At 48.5% G+C, this 25,186-nt stretch overlaps 1 protein-coding gene across 4 annotated transcripts in view; it reads right to left on the bottom strand.

The window, feature by feature from the left end:
* Positions 1 to 11,663, bottom strand: part of ATP2B4 (ATPase plasma membrane Ca2+ transporting 4) — a 95,702-nt gene extending 84,039 nt beyond the window's left edge. For all 4 annotated transcript variants that reach the window (XM_006096916.3, XM_014462806.2, XM_006096917.3 and 1 more), the window contains exon 1: positions 11,246 to 11,663. The gene's annotated coding sequence lies outside the window, so the exon portion shown is untranslated. The remainder of the gene's footprint in view (positions 1 to 11,245) is intronic.
* Between the last annotated feature and the right edge of the window lie 13,523 nt (positions 11,664 to 25,186).

The following is a 25,186-nucleotide window of genomic DNA, read 5'->3' as shown; positions in this document are numbered from 1 at the left end:
GTGCTTCCCACACCACGTCTGTGATGTTTCTCTGTGACCTCCCAGTTAAGCTCCTTTTACGTTCACTTCTTCGAGTGGGTTTCTGTTCTTACAACCAGATAATCTCCAAGACAAATCCTGTACCCGTCTCAGAAGGTGGTTGTTGTGACATAACTTGAAAGCAGCTGGCATTTAGTCGACACTCCATAAATGCTCTTGAATCTCTCCCTTTTCTTGTCAAGCAGTCAGTCACTTAGCAATGGAAAGAGGAAATCCATATATGGGCTGCAGCAGGGTAGGACCTCAGCCTTATGCTTTATGAACATCTTTCCTAACCTGCAAAATGAAGACAACACTAGCGTTGACTTCATTATGTGCTAAGAATATTAAATGAGGAATCCAAATCTAATACCTAGCACATAATGAATGAATGTGAGTTAGCTCAGACTATCGCTTGCACTGTGGTTATTATTATTTAAGATGCAACAAGTATTGTTGTAGGTCTTGATCTAGGTGAGGAGATAAGACACGGTAAGAGCAGGCTCTGGAGTGGAGAGTGAGGTGGTGGGGCTGGGCGGTGAAGAGAAGGGCCGGAAATGAGAGGGCAGCACACAGACCTAGCACGTCAGCATTCATGCAGTGCTCTCGCCTCCCAGGTCTCATTGTCTATCAGGCCACTCTATAGGGTGCATAACGGAAGGGGATATTACACATTTTATAGATGGGGAAACTGAGGCTCAATGAAAGTGTGTATACTATGTACCGACCAAATCTAAGCCCACTCTTTTATCCTGTAATACTACACCACCTCTGGAAAGTAGGGCAAGGGGCCAAAATAAGAAGTAAGGATTAAAAGAGAAACTGAGGGTTTCATTCCAAGGTTCCATTCAGATCCCTTCTGGGAGTCCCAGCAGACTCAGAGGCCCCAAAGTATAAGCCAGGGGGCGGGGTGTCAAAATCAGGTTAACACTGGGGTCCCACCTCAGGGAAAGACATACCAGGCTGGCTGAGCACCCAGCTTCAGGACCAGCGCCAGGCCCTGGCCCGGGAGAAGCCTGGCTCTGGCCAAGGGCAAGGGCAAGTCCTTCACCACAGGCTGCAATCTCTTGGTAACCTGGGGGCTCTCCTGCAGTGGTCTCCAAGGCCCCTCCAGTTACACTGTGTATGGAGTCAAGGCCTTCTACTCCTGAAGTCGGGGTTCAAGTGTTCTCTAGGGACACAAGTGCAAGTTCCTTAGAACACTGTTCCCGTCAAGGCCTGCTGCACACCCCAGGCTCAGGACACTCATCCTGTGGCTGAAAGTAGCCACTCCCTGCCTCCTGGACACCACTTCTCCCCAACGCCTAGCACAGTGCCTGACCTGCAGTTTGAATCCACGACAATGGTTGTTGAATAAACAAATGAGCAAGCGAATGAATGACAGGTTGGCTCTGGCAATACAATCAGCCTGTGTTGTCACACGATAGCAACCTCGCTCTGCTGACTCGGAGCCCCCAAATCAGGGCTCCATAGCCACCCGGGCTGAGTCAGCTGCTGAGGAAGAAACTGGTCAGAGTGCTTCCCCTCCGTACTTCCTCTGACCTTTCAGAGAAGCTACGCTTAGAAAGGGCAGGGGCAAGGGTGCCCAGGCAGGAGGAAGGCTCTGCCTGGCCTCCCCAGGACTTCTGCACCCTCTCACCACCCTGCTTCTCTGGCTCAGGGCTCCCTGCCTGAGCAGGGCTGCAGAAGGGCCACGAGAAGAAACGCAGCTCCATTGGGAGCCACACGGTGATGGGGGTGGTGCCTAGAGTGTTTCTCCTCTGCATCTTCTCGCATGCTAATGACCTTAATTGTTAATAATAGCAGCAACCATCCCGGCACAGAACTTAGGGTTTCTAGCATCTTTCTTCCCAAGTGCTCCTAGCACATGACCTCACGCCACACAGCATCCTTGCAGGGGCTGGAATGGTTCTCCCTCTGACAGGGGTAGCGAAATTGGGGAGCGAAGAGGTTTGTCGTTTATCTAGGTCACAAAGTGAGACACTGATGGGGTCGGGGGCCCACTCACAGGCCCCCTCCAGCTCTGGCTCAGGCTCAAACTAGTCTGGTGTCCTTGGGCAGCTCTCTAGGTTTCAGTTTTCTCACTTACAAAAGAGGGAAATTGGACCATTTCTTCAACTCTATCCATCTCAAATGCTCTAAACACCCTCCCTCCCCCCCAACCCCTGCACCTGGCCCAAAGCCTGGTGATGGACGTCCTCTGTACCAAGGTCAGAAAGCCCCTGGAAGTCTGCATGCAGCTGCACCTGTTCCAGCATCCTAACAGATGTCCGCTGATGCTTCCCCAACAGAGGCTGTAGTGCACACGCGGGGAGGCAACATCCAGATATCACCCTAAGAGTCCATGAGCACCAGGACAGCAGACTTTCAGAAAGCAGGCTGCTGAGGCCAGGCGCCATCCTGCCCTGGACACCGGTGCTGGCTCCAAGACGAGGTGGTCCAGTGGGGGGTGTGGGTGGGAGGGAGACAGCCTCCCTCACCTGCCAGAGCATCTGACTCTCCATGATGCTGAGGGTCCTCGACCAGATGCAGCAGCACCGCCCTTGCTCCCACCCCCTCCCCTCCCCCATCCTCTTCTCCATCACATCTGTCCCCTGTCCTCATTCATATCCTGTTTGGCAAGCACCTCCTCCAAGGATGACTTCCAGGTGAGCCCTGCCAAATTCTGGTCTCCCCATTCCCACAACACCCCTTGGCTCCCAGCATCATGTGACACTGGGCCAGATGGGGCCTAAGGGTGTGTCCCTGCTCCATCTGCCACTAGACAGGGGGAAGAATAGGATGAATATTTTTCTACTGCCTCCTTTCTTAGGTTCCTCCTTCCTCAGCTCCTAAGATATGAAGCAGGGCATTCAGGGCACACGAATAGTGGACTACAAATGGACAGGACTCTCCTCTCTATCCATGGGCAGCAGCTCTGGCCAATTACCAGAAAGGCTAATGCTGGGCTCTCAACCAGAGTCTGGACAAGGGCTCAGCCAATGTGTCTACTTCCAGGGCCAAGAGAGGGAAGGCAGACTGGCCCAGTAGCTGGAAACTTTACCCCAATTTTTTTTTCAAACCCAACCCACAGTTCAGATGAAAACCTTCTCTCTGCATCCCATAGCATTGACTGGTCCCTGGTTCCCAGTGTCTAATCATACTAATATCAGATCGAACCATATTCAGTTGTCTTTTGGGGGTCAAAAGTGGTTGCATGTTGGCAATTTCATCTGGCTGGACCTAGTGACTATTTGGGGATCGTGAGCCCTAGGAGATAGTGAACACGCTGAAGGCTTGGGTCTCTGTATCTCCAGCCAATCTTTCTGTTTCCGGCTTAGGACATCGTCGAGTTGTGGCCTCGGAAGCTACCGAGTAGGCACTTCTCAGTTGAACGACCAGGCAGGTGAGATGGGGAGTAGTAACACACGTCCTATCCTTAGGCCTCAAGGGTGGCTGCCCACAAGGCAGAACCTCTCAGGTCTCCGTTGGTCACCCCCAGTAGAAAGATGGAACTTAACTACAGGCTGTTAGATTGTGCTACAGACTATGACAGTGATGGCGAACCTTTTGAGCTCGGCGTGTCAGCATTTTGAAAAACCCTAACTTAACTCTGGTGCCGTGTCACATCTAGAAATTTTTTGACATTTGCAACCATAGTAAAACAAAGACATATTTTTGATATTTATTTTATATATTTAAATGCCATTTAACAAAGAAAAATCAACCAAAAAAATGAGTTCGCGTGTCACCTCTGACACGCGTGTCATAGGTTCACCATCACTGGTCTATGACAAAAGGGTGTGCTGTAGGCACTGAGAGCACTGCCTCTTTGTAGAAAGGGAGAGTCTTGAATCAGAAATGCCTGTGTGTCCAAGCTCCTCTTCATCAGCTGCCCGGGCTGGGTCCCACTGCAGCCCAGATCACCAGTTTCCGGACTCCCAGTCCCGTGCTCTTCTGGCAGCCCTGGCAGCACCGGAGAACAAACTCCTCCCTGTCTGCCCCCTTCCAACTTCCTGGCTCCCACTTTTTCAGGCTCCCTAGCAAGACAGAAGGGGAATTGACTAACGGATCAATAATGGCCCTCTCCTACATGAAAAGAGCCTGAGTCACGCTAGGCCTGGCCCCAGGGTTTCCAGGGAGAGGAGAAAGAGAGAGATGAGCAGTCCTGGAAACCTGATCTCTCTCCAGAGCTGGGCTGAGGGGGTGGGGGCAGCATGGCGATTTGGGTCACAGACAGTGCAAGTCTTTAGGCAGCTTTAGGTCTTGCTTAACCCAGGCTTGAAATACCGGGGCAGGCACAGCTGGGTTCTCTCCAAATCACTCGATTATAGAATTCAGAGAGAATGTCTCTGATGGATTCCTTGGGAGACCCCTCCTCAGAAGGTAAGGTGAGTGCTTCTGGAAGCCCTCTGTGTGTAGGCTGCCTCAGCTGGCCCATGGGATGGGAGGAGGTGGAGTGGGGGGGGGGTGCCTGCTCCCACCTGCTGCCCCGGGGCCCAGCTGGCCCACCCACTGTGCCCAGCTGCTTCCCATCTGGAAGGAAAAGCCTGGTGTTGGCAGCAATGAGGGTGAGAGGGAAGACTCCCAGAGGGAAATCACGTTGTCAGGACGTCCCTTGTGTGTGTGCCAGTGGGGACCAGGGAGCTTACTTGGCCAGGAGTTTGGGGGATGAGTGAGGAGTCTAGGACTGTAGGAGTCCTTCTTGACATTGACTTCTCTCCCCAACTTAGTGTTAGGAAAATTTCAAACCTGAAGCACTGGAAACAAAGTACAATAAACAACTCAGACCCTTCACTTAGATCAGTGGTTCTCAACCTTGGCTGCACATGAGAATCACCTGGGAATCTTTAAAATCCTGATGTCTGGGCCTCAGCCTCCGGAAATTCTGTTTCTTTGTTACTAATGTTGTGGCCTCACCCCATAACAAAGAAACAGAATTTCTGGAGGATGAGGCCCAGAAATCAGGATTTAAGAAAGATACCCTGGTGATTCTAATGTGCAGCCAAGGTTGAGAACCACTGTTCTCGCATATCAAGAGGAATTAATGCCAGGTAATCCCACTAGCACTGGTTACGTGGTTAAGGTGGATAGCGCTGACTCTCTGTAAAGACGGGTTTCTCCTTTTGTAAGAAGTAATCCACCAGGTGATACACTGAGACCAACCTTGTTCTCAAAGGGGTTAGCATCCATTAGTAAGCCTAGCCTGAGTCAGCTATTATACTGGGGGTTGCAAACTGGTACATTTCAAATTCTGTCATTACTTCTACATTTCATTAGCTGGCATTTATTTGTTAAGAGTTTTCCCTCCCTGCTCCATTTTAACTGTCAGAATAGACACATGGAATTTTTTATGCTGTGTCTTGAAATCTATTAATGTTATTCTTTTTGATGCTCAATGTGTCCCAAATTTGTGCAGTGGGAGTCCCTTGAAGCCAACTCCCATGTCCCTTTGTCATGAGCATGCTCTAGCTTTCTGCATAACATGACTCACTTGTAGTTTCCCAGTCCCAGACCTGAAGTCAGCCATTTCTCCAAGGAGCACTACTTTCTGTCACTGGGGAGTGGTGCTTAGGAATGAAAACCTGGGCATGAGGTGTGTTCAGTGCTAAGGTGCAGCCTTGCCTCTACACTCTCCCAGTGGACAGACCTAGGAGGGACATAGAGAAACACAGGGTTCTTCCTCACCTTTCCCCAGTCCATATTTTTGTCTCTCTTCTTCCATAGTGAACCCCTACTTTTCAGTAATATCAATAGTTCCTCACTTGATCTATCCCTACAATAAACAAAAAAGTTTCCAATTTAGGACAACAATGACATGACCAATAACAGACCTGCAAAGTAAAGTTTAAGATTTTTTTCGGTTCTTTCTATCCTTAGAATATATATTCCATTAAGGATATAGAGTCAGAACTAAAATATTAAACTAAAAAATTACTTGAATTACTTCTTTTATAATCAAGTTGATATACAATTAAGTTCATTGCCTCTTTGTGGTCAGCTTTAAGGTTTGTATTTTTTCTTTCTTTGGATCTAATTTAATTTGTGAATATGTAAACTATTTACCTGGTACAAAAATCAAAATTGCCTGGCCTGGCCAGTGTGGCTCAGTGGTTGGGTGTTGACCTATGAACCACGAGGTCATGGTTTGATTCCCAGTCAGGGTATATGCCCAGGTTTCAAGGTAGCTGATCAATGATTCTCTCTCATCATTGATGTTTCTCTCTCTCTCCCCCCTCCCTTCCTCTCTGAAATCGATAAAAAATATATATATTTAAAAATAAAAACTGCCTAAAAAGGTATAATCAGTAAACTTTTACTTCCATTCCTATCTCCTTTACTTTGTTCCCACCCCATATAGGTAACCATTTTAATTCTGGTTTGTCTTTCCTGTGCGTGCACGTGTGTGTGAGTGTGTGTGTGTGTATGTGTGCATGTATGTCCACAAAAAAAATTTCTGCCGTTTTCTCAACCCAAAGGTGTTATACTACATGCATTCTTTTGCATCTTGCTATTTTCATTTAATAACTCATCCTAGAAATGATATAAGTTCATAGGGCTCCTTCCTATCCTTGTTTTTGGCTTCATAGTATTCCACTATATGGATGTACTGTTGTTCACTCAACCAGTCTATTAAAGATGGGCCTTGGGTAGTTTCCAGTGATTTCCTATCCTATTACAAACATGCCTCAGAGCACACCTTGTGCATATGTATTTTGTTATTGTGAATGTGCATTTTTCTGGATAAATTCCTAGAATTTGGACTGCTGGGTAAATGCTTATGTTGCTTTGTTAGATATTGCGCACTTCCCCTCCATAGGAGCGGTACTGGTTTGTACGTCTGGCATTGATTTAAAATCTAGGAGGTGTTCTGAGCTGAGAGGTTCTCTTTTCTCTGAGCCAACCTGAGAGTCTTGAACCTTCCCACCAGTAACACACTACCCCAAGCTCCCTCTGCCCTGGAGATCTGGCAAGAGCAAAGGTCTCTTGATTCCATCCCAGTTCATCCTTCTGAATTTCTGTACTCCATTTGGAAAACCAGAGCAGAAAGAAGTGATGAGGCTGAAGGCTTTAGCCAGACAGGAACGATAGTGAGGAGAGGCAAAAGAGAGCAGGGGACCCTCGCCCCATGACACCTATGTTCTCACCTCCCTTTTCTTGCCTTTGGCCTCTCCACTATCCCCCAACACAAACTGCCTTCGACAGCTCCTCTCCTGCCTGGGCTCTGGTTCTAACTAGATCCTGCCTGGTTTCCCTCCTCAATCCACCTTCATGTGGGCCGATCGATCACAGGGGACTGGGGCAGGGTGGAGGCAGATGTCTAAAGTCCCTGTCATTTCTGTTTTAACACGTGCAGAGGAGGTAAGTCAGTGGAACAAGAATGGCTCATACAAAGGAAAAAGGAGACAGAGAGATGCCGGGAGAGGAAGCTGAGCATAAAACATTCCACACCAGCCCCTTGGACTCCAGCCCAGGCACCTGCTTTATTGCTATGACCACTCTACAGAAAGGGGAAATGAGTGGGGGAAAGGATGCTCTCCCAGTTTGAGGGGGGCCGGGAGTTCTGCTTCCTTGTGACCCAGAGCCTTGCCTTTCTCATCCCTCTCTCCGTCTCACCCCTACCACCAAATAGCAACTGGGGAGGACAGGAATCATGCATAGCTGAGGAGCAGGGAACTGAAGGGAGTCCTGTCTAAGGCGTAGGCTCAGGGGAAGAGGTCAGAGGGTAGAAGAATTCTCCCAGGGAAGCCAGTGAGGCCCAGGGTAGGGCATTCCTCTTCAAGGTCAAATCAAACACCTGGGTCACCCTAAGCCAAACAGGCCTGGGGACCAAGAATGAGCACTTTCCTTTCCTTCCTGCAAAGCGTGGCGGATCTGGAATGCCCTAGATCAGTGGTTCTTAACCTTCCTAATGCCGCGACCCTTTAATACAGCTCCTCATGTTGTGGTGACCCCCAACCTTAAAATTATTTTCGTTGCTACTTCATAACTGTAATTTTGCTACTGTTATGAATCGTAATGTAAATATCTGACATGCAGGATGTATTTTCATTGTTACAAATTGAACATAATTAAAGCATAGTGATTAACCACAAAAACAATATGTAATTATATATGTGTTTTCCGGTGTTCTTAGGCGACCCCTGTGAAAGGGTCATTCAACCCCCAAAGGGGTTGCGACCCACAGGTTGAGAACCGCTGCCCTAGATGGACAGGCTTATCCATGTCTTTGGGTGCTGGTCACGGCCAGGAGCATAGAATAAACGAGAAAAGGGCCCATGGAGGTTACTGAGAGAAGCTAAATTCTTGAGTAGGAGGCAGTTTGCGGTGGAATGTTTGAATTGCTGACAGGTGGCAGCTGGCTCAGTGGTGGGTCAGCCCAGGCCCTTTCCTCTCCAGACCCTCCAGGGTGTGAGAGTGGGGAACACTAAGGCTCCCCAATACCCTTGCTTAGGAACGTCACCCCCCACCACCCCACCACACTTCTCCCAGCGCGCACACCAAGGGGAAACTCTTAACTGCACTACGTTGGCCCTCCCATGTTGACTTTCTTCTGACACCAAAGACCATAGAAATCCGACTAATCTGACTCAGCCACTTCCTCCCACTGTTACTGTGGGAGCATCTGCCTGGGTGAGGTTGATTCCCAGGCTCCCCCCAAATGCTACTTGCTTCTTCCAACAAACATTGACCAAGCGCTGTTTTACGCTTGGGCACTGTGCTAGGTGCGGGGAGTCCCAGAGGCTAAGGGAGCTGTGCTGTGCTCCTTCGACTTGACCTTGAATTTAGCCTGGGACACGGAGGTGGACACTGTAAGGGGAAAGGACTGAGGCTCCCTCCTCGGCGGCTCGGAGCACCTCCTGCACCGAGAACTCGGATCCAGGCAGAGCCGGGGGTGGAGCCGAGGCGCGCGGGGAGCCGGCAGCGGTGCCGGCGGGCACCGGGCGCAGAGCCGCCAGGGAGGGGCAGCGGGTTCGCGACGAACAGGATTCAGCCCTGCAGCCCCGGACCCACTGCTCAAGGCCGCGGAAGCAGGGTCCTCAGAGCACGCTAAATGGAGACCCCTCCCCCTAGAACCTACCAGAATCCACCCCTAGTCAGAGAACTGAAAATTGAAAGGTGGGCTGCGGGAATGGTGGGATTATGCGCCAAGAGGGAAGGGCGTGGGGTGGGGAGCGTCATGATTTAGGGGGTGTACCTTGGCAAGATGGTGGCAGGGAGATAGGGCTCCCGTGCAGGAGCGAAGACATGGACCCCCACCCTCTTCCTGCAGAATACGGGCTGGATCCCCTGCCCAACGGGGAAGCCCTCGTTCCCGTCTGGATCAGAATACAGGGAGGGAGGGAAGAGCTGTTCAGCTTTGGGGGGCAGTCAGGTCAACCATCCAGCACCTCAGAATGAAAACTGGTTCCTATTGTTTCCTGGGCCCCATTTAAGCTCTCCTCCCAGCCCCTCCTCTCCAGTTTCTAAGCTCGATTTAACTAACACTCCTCCAACCAAACTAGCTGGGGCGGAGGGCAGCTGCTTCCTCTCCCCCAGCCTGACCCCCATACGTGTGGGGGCTTCCCGTCCAGCCAAGGAGGGAGCCTGGCTCACTAGCCCTCAGAGCCATCGCCTCTCCCTGCCTCCTCCCCCCATACCTTCCCCACCCAGTCCCTCCAGACCCCGAGGCCCCTCTCCACCGCCCCTCCCCAGGGCCAGTCCCGGCGGCCAACGAAGACCCTCATCTCTTCCCTCCTTCCAGGCAAAGAGGGCTGGGAGCTCAGGGGGGGCTGGAGGGGCACCTCCACGTAGGAAGACCAGAAGGGGCAGCTTTGGGAGGGGCTCAAGGAGGGGAGGGAGGACCCTAAGAGCGATGGGTAAAATAAAAAATAAAATAAGAAAACAGCAGAGGATCTCCACCCAGAGGCGGAGGTGGCGCAGCAGAATGGATTTCGCTTCCCCTCCCCCAGCGGCGTCAGTTGCGGGCCAGTGAATTTCTTCATCTGACAACCCCCCCAACCAGGCCAACCGGCGCCGACGTCGCGTCTGCAAGTGATTGTGAGTCCAGCAGGAATGCCCAGGAGGGAGCTGCCTCCGGCCAGCAGAGTGCCCACTCGCTCCCAGGATGTGGCCGGCCCCTCCCGCGCCCTCCACACCCAGGCGAGGAGGAGAGCGCTGGGTCCTTCAAAGAGATGGAGGAGTGTGAGGCTGCACTCACTCCGGGGAGGATGCCAGCCAGCCTCCTCCACCCCAAGAGGCAGCCAGGAATGTGAGTGAGCGTGTGCGACGGGAGGGCGGGAGGGACAATCCCAGCCTTTAATGTCTCCCCTCTTTCAGCCCCAAGACACTCAGGGACGCTCCCTCCCGGGGACGCCTACGACCAGCCCGCCCCTTGCCCCAACCCTTGAAAATTGCATACCTTCCCAACGCGCATCTCTTCCCCTTTCTTCCCTCTGGGACCCAGAGCTCGCACGAGGAGTTGCCCTCGGAAGACATTCACACCAGTTGGTTCTTGAACTCTTCGCACACAGTCAAAACAACAGGGGCGCAGGGAACTTTTCAGCTTTTCCACAGCTAATTATAGACGTGAAAGTCTGAGGATGTTTTGCAAGTGGCAGAGAGAAACTGCTGAGGTTTCTCCACAAAGCCGAAGAAATTCCATTTGGGCACCCCTTCCTCACCCCACTTCTCCCAGCCCCCCCTCCAGTGCGCCCATCTCCCAGTCCCCACCGCAGCCCCTCCTTCTCGTTGCAGATTTCTTACTCCGTTCTTTTTTCCTTTTTTTTTTTTCCATCTCTCTTTGGGGCTTTCGAGAAAGGGAACAGACGCGGAAAATATTTTTGCAAGTTTTCCATTCAGCGGCTCATTCCCAAGCCCAGGGGGAGCGGGAGGGGGAGGGCAGGAGCAGATGGGGGCAATGAACTGTTTTTTCCAAAAGCTCCATTTGGGTGTGAAAAGGACAATCCCTCCATTTCCCTACCCCCACGGCCCAGGAATGACAGACACTAGGAAAAGAAAAATAAGTCACTTGTTTGATTATACGATTTCTCAGAACTGAGTCTAGGAAGGAAATACAGTATTTGACAAATCTGTGTGTGTGTGCGCGCGCACACACACACACACACACACACACACACACACACACCCCAAACCCAGTAGCAAGAAATATGCCAGGAACAGGAAATTCATGGAGTTTTAGAAGCCAGCGAGAGGAAAGAAACAAAGTTTGCACATCGCGAGTCAATTCATTCTCTGCAAGCCTTACCTCGCGTTCTTTCTAGCAAAGATCCAGGCTTCTGCAAGCAGCACTCTCCCTCCGGGGTTCCATGGACAGGGTAGGGAGGGGGTGACCACTGGTCTCCCCAGTGAGCAGCCACGCTAGAGATGCCGGCTGGCTCTCCTGCCTTTTTTTTTTGCAGCGGCCCGGGAGCGGGCCGGTCTCCTCCGCCCGCCCTCCCGCCGGGAAGGACCTCAGGTTCCTGGAAGCAAATGCTGCGGGGGAGCTGGGCGGGTGCCTCCGGTCCTGCTCTCCTCGGAAGGATGGTTCCCCAGGAAGTTCGCGCCTTCCCCCTCGAGCCCCAGCTCGGCTGGTCTCAACGGCGGAGCTTTCCTAAGAAAACGCTTGTCATGGCAACAGCTTCGGCCAACTCGGACCGACTCCAGTCCGCCCGCCCGCCCGCTCTCCCCAGCGGCGCGGGAGGAGAAGGGGCGGAGCGCGAGCGGCGAGGGGGGCGGGGCTTGGCGCGGGGCCAGCCGCGCTCCGCCGTTAAGGTGGCCCGGCCGGGAGCCGCGCTGCTTCCGGGTCCGTCTTAAGGGGGACTGGGGGAAAGGAAGGGGAGGAATCCTCCCTCCTGGGGCTGTGCTGTCCGCCCCGGCTCGCTCACTTGTTGAGAGGAAAGTAGGTGCGGGTGGAGGTGGGGCGTGGAGGTGGGTTGCAGTGCTCAGCCGTTGCTGGGTGGAGGGAAAAAAGGAAGCTTGTGCAGGCGGTTGGCTTCCTGCAGCTCCTCGGGGGCCCCTCAACCTCTTACTCACTTAGACACAGGAACCAGAAACCCTAGGTGTCTGCGGAAACTTGTACCATCTCCTCTCACCCGCTGCCCCGGTCTGAATAGGGGGCTCAGTGGAGAAGGAAAAGGAACGGCTTGGGGCGCGCACACGCGAATGCACACGCGAATGCACATGCCTCGTACACAGTCCTCACCAGATCACACACACACACACAGTCCTGGGTCGCATGCTGCTCCCTCTTGCCTCTGTACCCCCAAGAGGCACCTCCACAGTGCATGATAACAGCTGCCTATTTTTGAGACCTACTATGTGTGGCCTGTGGCACCAAACGCTTTGCATGCAGGGTTTCCTTTCGAATACTCATGGCACTCTTAAAAGGTCCTTATTATTACCCTTGTTTCAGAGGTAAGAAAACTGAGGGTCAGTGATGGGCCCAAGGTTACACATCTGGATGAACCAGGATGCAAGACCAAGTCAGACGGACTCCAAGGCTTCCTGGACTGTTCTGCACCTGTATCACACGCCAGCACACATTTCCATTTTAATCTGTACACAGTCAGATGTCTCGCACACTTGTGCACAGCCTATAAACTGTTAATCACACCCCCACAGCCACACACCTACCAGCGCTGTACAACAGTGCCACCCATAGATTTCGCCCAGAACCTTATGGCTTTCAAGTACAAACACGCACCATAACTGGTTCACTCACACAACGCGTCTTCATTGACTGAGCTGTTCCCACACCTACCTCAGCACACACACTCCCTCATATACATATGCTTATATGGAAGGCAGGTTAGAGTTGCAAAGGGCTGTGAAGAAAGTGACTCACCACAACTTCAGGGTTTTGAGAAGAGGCCTCTTTGATCCTCCCATCGTAACCCAACTTTTCACACCGGGAGGGTCCTCCTTTGCCTTCTGTCTTTCCTGCCCCAGGTCAAAGAAGCACATGCACATTGAGAAACAGAGTTGTGAATTACACCCTGGGCACTGGTTTTCCTCTGCCCATGAGCACCCTTCCCAATTTCCTCCCATTTGGGTCCTTTCTGTTCTCTCTTAACTTTCCTATCCTCCTATTTTTCAACAACTCATCGACATCCTATTTCTGAGCTAGGGAAAGTTAAACAGACAAAAGTGAAATAACTTTTTAAAAATATTGTTCCCTAAAGCAAGGTATATTTATCTGATTAGACTTGAACAGTTAAAAAATATTTTTTATTTTTAAATTACAGTTGACATGCACTATTATTTAGTTTGTCATACAACCCATTAGACACGTATGTAATGTACAAACTGATCTAGTACTCATCTGACAACCTACATAGTTATTACAATATTACTGACTACATTCCCTATGCTATACTTTACTATATTCCTTTTGCTGTCCCATGACTATTCTGTAATGACCAATTTGTACTTCTTTAAAAAATTTTTTTTAAATGCTTTTATTGATTTTTAGAGAGAGAGAAAGGGAGAGAAAGAGAAAAACCTCAGTGTGAGAGAGAAACATTGATCAGTAGCCTCCAGTATGTACCCCCACCAGGGATTGAACCTGCAACCTGAGTATGTGCCCTGACTTGGAATCGAACCTGCGACCTTTTGGTGCACAGGACGATGCTCAACCAACTGAACCACACTGGCCAAGGCCAATTCGTGCTTCTTAATCCCTTCACCTTTTTCACCCATCCTCTCCCCCAGAACTCTTCCTGTCCGGGTCACTGGCCAAATGTTCTCTGTATCTATGAGTCTGTTTCTGGTTTGCGTGTTTGTTTGTTTTGTTTTTTAGATTTCACATATAAGTGAAATCAAGTGGCATTTGTCTTTCTCTATCTGACTTATTTTACTCAGTACAATACCCTTTAGGACCATCCATGTTGTTGCCGATGGCAAGATTTTATTCTCTCTTATGGCTGAGTCATATTCCATTGTATATATGCACCACTTCTGTATTCATTCGTCTGTTGATGGACACTTAGTTTGTTTCTATATCAAACTGTGGCTATTGTAAATAATGCTGCACTAAACATATGGATGTATATGTCTTTTTTATTTAGTGTTTGGGGTTTCTTCAGACAAACACACAGAAGTCCAGAAGTGAAATTGCTGGGTCCTTTTTTGTCTCTTGTTATACACTTCGTAACAAGAAGTCTGGTATAACTATTGCAGGCCAGAGGGAATGGCACGAAATATTCTAAGTGATGAAATATTTCTGTATAACTATTGCTACCCCGGCTTTTGTTTTGCTGTGTTTTCATGTTCATGAAATATTTTTTCCATCTCTTTAAGTGTCTGTGTGTCTATCTGTCTGAAGTGTGTAAAGGTCATGTTTTGTTATCCATTCATCTACATATGAGCTTTTATTTTAAAATATGTTTTTATTTATTTCAGAGAGGAAGGAAGAGGGAGAGAGATAAAAACATCAATGATGAGAGAGAATCATTGATTGGCTGCCTACTGCACAGCCCCTACCAGGGATTGGGGATTGAGCCTGCAACCCAGGCATGTGCCCTGACTGGGAATCGAACCCTGACCTCCTTGTTCATAGGTCGATGCTCAACCACTGAGCCATGTTGGCTGGGCTTGATTGGAGCTTTTAATGTATTGGCATTTAAAGTAACTATTGATAGCTGGGGTTGATTGGAGCTTCTAACCATTTGCATCTAAAGCAATTGTTGCCTGACCTGGCATGGATGAGCATTGGCCCTATGAACAAAGAGCCCAGGGTTCGATTCCGCTCAGCGAGACATGCTTGGCTTGCAGGCTTGGGTCCCCTGTGGGCGGACCTCCAGTAACCACCCAATCAATGACTCTCTCTCATCATTGACGTCTCTCCCCTCTCCCTTCCTCTCTGAAATATATATATATATATATATATATATATATATATATATATATATATATATATATATATAAAATAAAATAACTCTCCTGATGTTTAAAATAAATAAAAAATAAAGTAATTGTTGATATATGGGCTTGATTGGAGCTTTTAATCCATTTGCATTTAAAGTAATTGTTAATAGCCTGGTTGGTGTGGCTCATTGGTTGTATAGACCCATGAACCAGGAGGTCAAGGTTTGATTCCTGGTTAGCGCACATGCCCAGGTTGTGGGCTCGAACACCAGTAGGGGGCATGCAGGAGGCAGCTGCTCAATGATTCTTTCTCATCATTGATGTTTCTCTCTCTCTCTCTCTCACTCTCTCCCTTCCTCTCTGAAATCAATAAAAACATATTTAAAAATAAAATCATTATTGATATGCATGTATTTATTGCCATTTTATTATTTCTATTTTTTATCTTTGTTTTCCTTCTTAAAGGAGACACTTTAACATTTCATATAATACTGGTTTGGTGGTGATGAACTCCCTTAGCTTTTTCTTGTCTGGGAAGCTCTTTATCTGTCCTTTGATTGTAAAAGTTGTAGGTACTTGCTTTTCATCACTTTGAATATTTTGTGTCATTCCCTTCTGGCCTATAAAGTTTGGGTTGAGAAATCAACTGAAAGTCTACGGGAGCCCCCTTGTAGGTTACTAATTGATTTTTTCTTGCTGCTTTTAAGATTCTCTTTGTCTTTAACCCTTGGCATTTTAATTATGATGTGTCTCAGTGTGGGTCTCTTTAGGTTCATCTTGTTTGGGACCCTCTGCCTTCCTAGACTTGTATATCTATTTCCTTCACCAGCATAGAGAAGTTTTCCATTATTATTATTTTAAATAGGCTTTCAATTCCTTTCTTTCTTTCCAGCACCCTCATGATGCAAATGTTGGTTTGCTTGAAGTAGTTTCAGAGGCTCCTTAAACTGTCCTCATTTTTGGGGATTTGTTTTTTCTTTTTGTTGTTCTTATGGGTGTTTTCTGCTTCCTTATCTTCCAAATCACTGATGTGATCTTCTACTTTATCTACCTACTGTTGATTGCCTGTAATGTATTCTTCACTTCAGTTATTGTATTCTTCATTTCTGACTGGTTCCTTTTTATGTTTTCTATTTTCATTTTTATGTTTCCTATCTTTTTGTTGAGGTTCTCACTAAGTTCATCTACTCTTCCCCTAAGTAAATTGAACATTCTTTCAACCAGTCTTTTGATTCTGTATCTGATAAATTGCTTGTGTCCATTTTGTTTGTTTATTTATTTATTTCTGGAGTGTTGTTCTGTCCTTTCATTTGGGACATGTTTCTTTGTCTCCTTATTTTGGTAGCCTCCCTGTGTTTGTTTCTATGTATTAGGTAGAGCTGCTATGTCTCCTGGTCTTGGTAGAGTGGCCTTCTGGGTCATGTGGGCCCAGTTGCACAGCCTCCCTGATCACGTAAGCTGGGCATTCCAGTTGTCCCCTCCTTGCCAGTGTGGGCTATGTGCACCCTCCTATTGTAGTTGAGGCTCGATTGCTGTTGTCATGTCAATGTGAGGGATTTACCCCAAGGTCAGTTGGCTGTGATGACTGACCACAACCACAGCAGAGGATCTGCTGTGCTGGGGCTGACCCCACAGAACAGGACTTGCTTTATTTCTGATGCCTGACAAGTTCACCCCTTGAGTGTGTTGCTCCTGGAGGTGGTTGGATGGTGCTCTGGCGTGGTCTGAAGCGATGTACAGGGTGTGCTGGCTTTGGGGCCTCCCAGGAGGTGCAGGCCAAGGTCAGCCACCGCCTGTGGCCTGCCTGGGGCCACCTAGTGTGAGCTACAAAGTGATTTGCAGATGGCTGCTACTTGTACTGGGCTTGGAGGTGACTGGAAGAGGCCAAACAGCAAACCAAGGCCAGCTGCCACTAATGCCAGGCCTGGGGCCACTTAGCAAGAGGCACAGGCACACCAAGGCCAGCTGCTGCTTGTTTGGGGTTTATGAGCCTTTGAGAGACTTTAGGAAAGTGTGCAGCATGAGCTAAGATAGGCTATTTTTATGGGAAAGCCACCAGAAAGGGTTCAAGTGGGTCTGAAAGTTGGGTAGGGTGGGGGGGTCTCCGTGAATCACCTGAAGAAACGTTTTTTCAGATTGGTTGGGCTGGCTCAGAACTTGGAGTTCCCAATGTGGTGCTAGAGACTTCCTGCTGCTATCTATCTTGGGAACCAAATCCAAAATAACCCCCTGTCTGTCCTTGTGCCTCTCCTCCCCAGCCCAGCCCAGCCCAGCTGATGGAAGCTTGCAGAGGTGGGGAGGGGAGTTTAGGGCCACCCTCTATGGAAGCTACCTATGGGTAGTTTTTTAGGCATCCTTTCTAGAGATTGAAGGTCTCACCCTCCTTGCGCTGGGATGACACCAAAGGTGAGACTTTTTCTCATTCACTCCCTGCCCATCTCCAAACTTCCCTGGTCCCTCCCACCCTACTCTCCAGGGCATTTCAGTGGTAGAACTAATGGCAGGAATAGAGATGGTACCTTGTTAGAGTTTGGAAATTCCTATCAAAATGTCAGCTTCAGGAGCCCAGATCCATTGTTGGGAAGACAGAATGAATAGAAAGGAATCAACTGGATAGGGCTTCAGACTTAATGGCTTGTCAGGTTCCCTGCTGGATCGCAACAGTTTGACATATTGGCGCCCAATGAGTGTCAAATGCATCTTTATCATGAGAAAGACAGCCTCTGACATGGTGCTTTCACTATACTAGTTATTTTAAGCTTGTCTACAGTGGCTGTGAGGGGAGGCATTGCCTCAGGGTTCAGTAAACTTGTCTGGGGGCGGGGGGGGGGGGATCACAATTTAGGCCAGATGTATGGTCCCATCGGAGGAGAAGTCTGCTTTGGCTGCCTGGGAAGTGGAGCTGAAAATGATGCCTGGTTCGTATTTGAAAGGCAAGATCCTCTCCTCAAACTCCTTGGGTTCAGGGAGGCAGGCTCTGCAGGCGAGGCACTGCTCAAAGAGTCCCTGATGTCTGCCCACCCCTGGCCGACTGGGATTCAGGGCAGGCCAGGAGGATGAGTTTGGTGGTAGCCAGCAGGTAGGTCCTCCCTTCTTGAAGAGCCCAGTGCTCCCCATCCCTGGTCGGGGGGTTGCAGGATGAGAGAAGAGGCACTCCCTCCTCACTCCAAGCCTCAGCCTCATGTAGACAGGAGAGAAGGATGCGAGAGGTGGGTCCAAGTGACTCCAGGGGCAGCGGCAGCCCGATCGCTACAGCTGAGCCCACCATCCAAGCCTGTGCTTTGTGAAAACCCAGAAGCCTTGGTGCCTTGCTTCTTCCAGCAGCAGCTCGAGGTCTAAATGGATAAAAATAAATCTACCCATAAAAATAACCACTGCATGTGGGAAAGTGGAGTTGGGCCCCTTCCCCCCACCGTGGCAAGAGGGAGGCACTGTCTCCACCATCAAGAGTTCCTGGTTAGGCTGCTGTGCGAGGCTGGCTGCCCTAGCCGCTTAGTAGGGACACTAAGAGCACTTCCTTGACTTCCCAGTTTCTCTGCTTCTGTAGCTCTAGCCTGGCTTTTCTTAGCTGGGTGTCATGGGCTCTCCAGGGCAGGTTGGTGTTGGCATGGACCTTGTCCCTCCCCCATCTCTCTCTGGAAGAAAATGAAGTCAGCCTCGTCTCTCCCTTAGGTGTTTAACACATATATATATGTTCCTCTGGCCTCTTGAGAGCTCCAACTTGAGATCCCCAACCACCTTTGCCATTTCTCTCCACCTCCCTTGAATGCAAACTGCATCTCTTCCCATCATGGGTACCTATAGTGTGTCTGTCTAGAACAGCAAGTGTCCCCCCACCGCCAGACCCAATGCTTCTTTAAGATGGCCTTTCTCCTCACTATTAATATGGGAACTGTTATTTTTTTTAGAGGTCCAACTCCTATCTGATCTAAACTGAGTCAATTACAGTCTTTCCTGGGATTTTTAAACTTAAGACCAAAGAGTATTCCTCCAGCAGTGGACACTGTGCAGAGTGAAGCTCTGGGAATATCAAGGTCACACTTCCTGCCACATGGAAGAAGCCTGCCAGTAGGGAAGAGTAGAGCTTATAGGTGGAGAGAGGCAGAGGAGAACGCTGAATGAGTCTTGGCAGCATTTGAGTCAACTCCATTTCATATCCTACGGTACCCTTGAAGTTCCTGCAATGAGTTAATCACATGGCTCATTATGCATGGTTAAATTGTGGAGTTTCTTTGGTCACTTGTATTAAGTAATACAGAAATGTAATATAGATAGGAATATAGGAATCCTTTGAGCTGGTACCTACCATTTAGGTGCACTCATTTCAGGGAATTGTATTCATGAATGACTACCTACTATTCAAGTCAGTACACATTTCTTGAATGTCCACTGTTTCAACATCCACTGGGCCCAGATGATGTATACAGAGATAATAACGCTTATAATTTAGTGGAGGAAAAAGGTATATTCATAGCATAAATAATAAAAATAGAAGGTGTTATAATTATTCTTTTAAACATATTTATTGAGTGCCTACTATGTGCTGATAGTACATATGAAAAGATAAAGTATGAAAATACACTTATAGAAATTCCAGGAGTGCTTCCTTCTGACAGGAACTTTAGAAGGTTCTAATATTTGGAAAATCTTGAAGAATAATCTTGAAACTGTTTTGGGTGGGAGATTGGGGGGAGCAGTAAGGGTAATGATATGAGCCAAGGTATGGAGGTAGAAAAATAGAGTGACAGCTGGGACTAAACTCTTGAGGGCCCTGAGTGGCTTCATTGGTCTGTGGTTATCAATCTGGAAGCCTATTGGGTCAATTGGCTACCTATGTGGCAGGTGGGGAAAATCGGTGCCTGATGCAATGTGGGGCAGTTTTACATAACATAGATCGGTATGTGTGGACAAAAAAGGTGTTCTGTAATAAATCTAACTGAAAGTAACCTCACAGAGTGATCTGATCATAAATTCCTACTGGGCAGGTCATGGTGGGTAGTCATGCCTCAAGCCTATAACTTCTTTAGTAAAAGGTATCTTTGCCTTAAGCAAGCCCTGTCCATTGTTTTTGTACACCTAGGTTAACACAGCCTTGACATGCCCCCTTTTCAGACCCCTCAGAAGAGTAACCACCCTTAAGAAAGAACATAATCTTATAACTACCCTATAATCTGATCAGAGAGAGTTCCCTGCCTTGCTTTCTCCCACATTCGTAAAACCTTTCTTACACTCCCTCCTTAATTTCAAATACATAAACAGGACTACAAACTGTCATTCTAGGGAACATTTCCCCCCAGTCTGTTGAGATCTTGCTTCCAGGAGTGTCCTCTGTTTGGCTCAACTAAACCCTATTAAATGCTTATACATTTTTTCTACAAGTTTGGACATTCTTATCTCAACATATGACACAGAGGCTTTCTTATAGAAGCCTCTAGTTGTGAAAACACATAAAACAGATACACAACAAAACAAAGTATGTGATTAAGTCTAAAACTTAGGTCCAGATGACAAGTCCAATGGAAGTCTGGTTTGAGCTTTCTTAGAGTTGGTGGGATGCCAGCTGGACTTTGGAATTCTTCCAAGTGTCTCTCATTCCTCTGCAGAACAAGTCCGGTGGTGGCTGAAGGCAGTGTGGACAAGAGACATTTATCTAAGCAACATCTGCCCTCGTGACCTTTAGCTGTCCTTATCATACATAACCCAAGGTTACTGATGGGGTGAAAGCTGGATCCTGGAAGAGAGAGCATGGGAAACTAATTTAGCTGCAGACTGGCCCACAAGACTGTCAACTAAGGGACTGGGGGCTGAAGTGCTAGGCAGAGATATCAAGGCTGAAATCCCTTGCCCAGCTGATGTGGATCTGTGGTTGAGTGTCAACCCATGAACCAGAAGGTCAGAGTTTGATTCCTGGTCAGGGCACATGCCCAGGTTTGGGAGCGATCCCCAGTAGGGGGCGTGCAGGAGACAGTCAATGGATGATTCTCTCATCATCGATGTTTCTTTCTCCCCTTCTCCCTTCATTTCTCTGAAATCAACAAAAATATATACATACTTAAAAAAAAAAAAGAAATTCCCAAGATGATAGGAGCTAAAGGAAGGCTGCAACTAGATAAGAACACAGATAGCCCAGGTTCACCCTTCGAGACAAGTTCATCTACAATCAAACAACTGACTCTCAAGTCTGTGGTGAGCATTGCTTTCGGAACCAGAGGGGGAGAACTCTGTTCCTGGAAGACAATGATGACTTCAGCTGGGAGGGTCCAAGGAAGATAAGGATGGGTGGTTCTGGCAGTATTAGAGATAGCAGATGTCTCAGCAGCAACAGCAGCAGCAAGCCCAGCTATTCTTCCTCTGTAGGAACCTTGCTGGGCCCTCCACAGGAGAACTGGCTTCCAGCTCACACCCTTGCTGAGTGTGGGTGGTCATCTACACTCAACAAGCAACACTCTCATTTCCCCACTTCCTGCGATTCCTGTGGAGAGGCCGGGATGGGACAGCCTTTCCTGTGATCATTATAGAACGTGTGTCACAATCTGCCAGGGTGATGCAGAATTATATCAAAGGAGGCCGTCTCTGTGGCTTGGAGGAGCTGGTGTCAGAGGACCACCAGTCTGTCACCACAGAGACCTTTTGGGCTCAACTTTGGTTTGTTGTACTTTTGGTGTTTTGTTGTGCTGCTGGTTTCATGCTCTGATTCTGGCAATAACTAGGTTTAGTGGGAGTGCAGAGTTCCGTTCTACTCTTTGATTTCAGGCAGATGTCCTGTTTGAGGAGCTTAGGGGGAGAAGGCATCTGAGCTCGGCAGTGGGAGTTTGTTTTCTTTTTTTTTTTTTTTGTTTCAAAAAATATATATTTTTTAGTGTTAATGGAAAATAAAACAAACTTACAATATAGATTTCTTGATAAACCTTAAACTACTTTCCAATTGCTATGAGTTATATTGAAAGTGGTAATAAGGATATTTAAAGGTATTCTCTTTAAATTTTTTTTTTTAGTCTTTTTTATTTATTTATTTATTTTTTATTGCTTAAAGCATTACAAAGGGTATTACATATGTGTCCTTTTCCCCCCCCCCCGCCCTTGACAATACCCCGGCTTCCCCTACCCCCCAGTGTCTTATGTCCATTGGTTATGCTCATATGCATGCATACAAGCCCTTCAGTTGATCTCTTACCCCCCTCCCTCCTGCCCCCCAACCCTCCCCGGCCTTCCCGCTGCAGTTTGACAATCTGTGTGAGGCAGCTCTGCCTCTGTATCTATTATTGTTCAAAAGTTTATAATGGTCATCTCTTTCTCTCTTTCTCTCTTTCTTTCTTTCTTTCTTTCTTTCTTTCTTTCTCTCTCTCTTTCTTCTTAAAATTTTTTTTTTATTGATTTCAGAGAGGAAGGGAGAGGGAGAGAGAGATAGAAACATCAATGCGGAGAATCATTGGTTGGCTGCCTCCTGCACACCTCACACTGGGGATCGAGCCTGCAACCTGGGCATGTGTCCTGACCAGGAATCAAACCATGACCTCCTGGTTCATAGGTCCACGCTCAACCACTGAGCCACACCGGCCGGGCATCACCTCTTCATCTTTGCATTGCTGGTGACTTAGCACATCGATGACATCTAGGGCTGATACCATTGTCATTAACCTAATTATTAGTAACAGGAAAGAAGGGGAGGCCAAATATCATAGGCATGTCATTTAGACAGCTTCACCAGGAAGCTATAACTTTACACCCCTCAGGGGTCCAACACAGGGAAAATAGACACATGCTCATTAAAGTTGGGGGGACTAGTGAAGGTGCTTGCTATCAATCATTCCTGGGGACAGAGATGGTTGGCCTGGAGGGGCATGGTTGCTGCAAGCACTGGGAAAATTGGGATACTTCATTCTCTGAACAAAGAACTTCGTGCTCTTGTGCTCTTATTATGCTCTTGGTTCCTCTTGCTGCTCTTGGACACTTGGGACTTGTACGTCTGGGCTCTCTTGCATTCACCCCTGTGGCCCAGGGTCATGTGGACCCCACGGCCATGTGGACCCCACAATGGACTAATGGGCTGCGACTAGTCTGATGCTGTACTGGACCCAAATGCAACTGGAATGGAAACTCTGGACCCTGGCTTTGCTTCTCGCTGCACTGAAACCCCAGCTGCACCTCCTCGATGACTGGACTAAGAGAAACCCAGGGATATCATTCCACACAAAAATCACTCATCTTCCTGTGTGAGTCTCAGGAAATTCTTTTTCTCGAACTATTGTGAGAACTCCAACCCCAGCAGCACCCAGTGCGGCAGGGATACCCCACTTTGTCGATATCAGGGCCGCGCTGTTAGATGAAGGAGCGCAGGATCTGATGTGGGAAGGCAGACCCACCCAGGTGAGGCCAGAAGCACTTTTGGCCCGAGGTGCTTTGATGACATGCGGGATCCGTTTGATTTCCTGGGGAGCATATCTTGCTGTTCCAATTTCATTCGGGTTCAATTGTTTTCAAAGCTACAGTTGTTAGGTTGACAGTTGAACTCATTAACTAGGTTATTTTTCCCCATTAACCTCAAGTTTGGTTTGCGATTTGTCTTTCTAACAAAATATTTGTCTCTCGTTTGTTTTAGTGAACAGCAAATTTGTGCCATTTAAAAATAGATTTTAGTTAATAGTTGTGCTCAATAGAGCTGAGGAAATGAATGTGGAAGGACGGGAACAAGTGATGACTTTTAAATTTAATTTTCAGTCCTAATTAGCGTGTCAGCAATGCCTTAAGTGCTCATTAAGTTTCAAATAAGATCAAAGAAAAGCCAATTGGAAGGATCCTTCCTGGCTCCCATGTCAAACAGGAAGCCTTTGCAACCTGTCCCACTCGCAGGTCCTCTGTTCCAGAGCCTTTGATCCTTCTTCTGTGTTTGCAGTTTACCAAGTGCTTTTCCACATAGATTATTCCATTTGAACCTTGTAATAGTCCTATATGGGAGGCAGGTTAGGATGTGAGTTATTATTCCCACAGGTCTGCAGTCTCCAAAAACCAGGACAGGTGGGCATGGTCTTGCTTGCACACCCATATCCACAGCCACAGTTTTTACAGTTGGGGAAACTGAGGCTCAGACAGGTTGACTGATTGCTTGAGGTTCATGGGAGGAATATAACAGAGGTCCTGTGAAAGCAAGCCCATGACTCTTGTCCCCTCCCTTGAGTAGACAGGCTTTCTGACTCTCCACCCCTTAGGCCAGTTCTTCAGGCTGCAGGATGGGGAGTACTGGGAGACATGTGAGTACTGGGGGAACAGGGGAGTACTTGGAGACTTGGAGAGTACTAGGGGATGTGGGAGCACTGGGAGACTTGGGGAGTATGAGGAGACTTGGGGAGAACAGCCCTGGCTGGGAGGGGCAGTGGGAAGGCAGGGTGGCAGTGGAACCTGCCTCTCTTCCAGGATTGAGCTCTAGCCCTTCTGGTTCTCAAGCTGACACTAGATTCCTGCCTTCTCCTTCTCACCTGGGAGGACAGTGAGAAGTGGGCCCTCACAGGAACTAGAGTGGAATTTACTTTGACGGGGAGGCTCAGCCCATTTCCTCCCCTATTATTTAAGCAGCAACTTAGCCCCATCATCATGACCTCTTCCAGACACCTAGTTAGTGAGCCGAAGGCCTCCTATGGGGTTTGGGCCAATGCTCAGGTTGGACACTTACCTTTCAGTCAACCACCCAACTGATATTTATGGAGCCCCATTATATGCCAGACAATGGGCCAGCCACTTCACTTGCATGGCCTCCTTTCACTCCGGCAGTCCCTGAGAAGTGGGGACTAATTCACTCGTATCATGGGAAATGAAGCTCAGAGAGGGGGGATGACGAGTGCTTGCAGAGCCAGGCCAGCTCTGCTCAGTCTGACTCCTAGAAAGAAAAGACACGAGACTGGGCCATGTCTAGACCCAGTTGCCCTAGTGGCTGGCAGGGAAGAAAGAGAGAGATTTTAAGTATCTGGCTACTCTGTGTGTCCATCTCAGGTTAACAGCTTCCAGAAGGCAGGAACGGAGATGTGCCCACCGTAAAGGCTCTTAGTCAAGGGGGAAGGAGGACGGAAGAGGAGAACCACTTCACCTGGGAAGTGGGACGGATGGGGTGAGCAAGTGGAAGCAAAAGAACAGCATACCCGGAAGTGAAGGTAAGGTCTGAAGAGCTGCCCTGCTCTGCTCCTGACCCTCTGCTGGAGGAGGAGGCACCTGTGCTCCTCCTGGGATGTCACTCTGCCTCCAAGCAGACCTGCACAGGTTCCACCGGTAGAGGACTCTTCTTCAACCCCCCCCCCCAAGCAGACTCTGTTGCCCCCTCACATTAAATATTCTTGCTTTTGTCTATTAGAAT

Source organism: Myotis lucifugus, unplaced genomic scaffold, assembly GCF_000147115.1.
Source record: "Myotis lucifugus unplaced genomic scaffold, Myoluc2.0 scaffold_190, whole genome shotgun sequence".
Lineage (NCBI taxonomy): Eukaryota > Metazoa > Chordata > Mammalia > Chiroptera > Vespertilionidae > Myotis > Myotis lucifugus.
The sequence above is the reverse complement of the archived record's forward strand: the minus strand, read 5'-3'. Positions and strand labels throughout refer to the sequence as shown.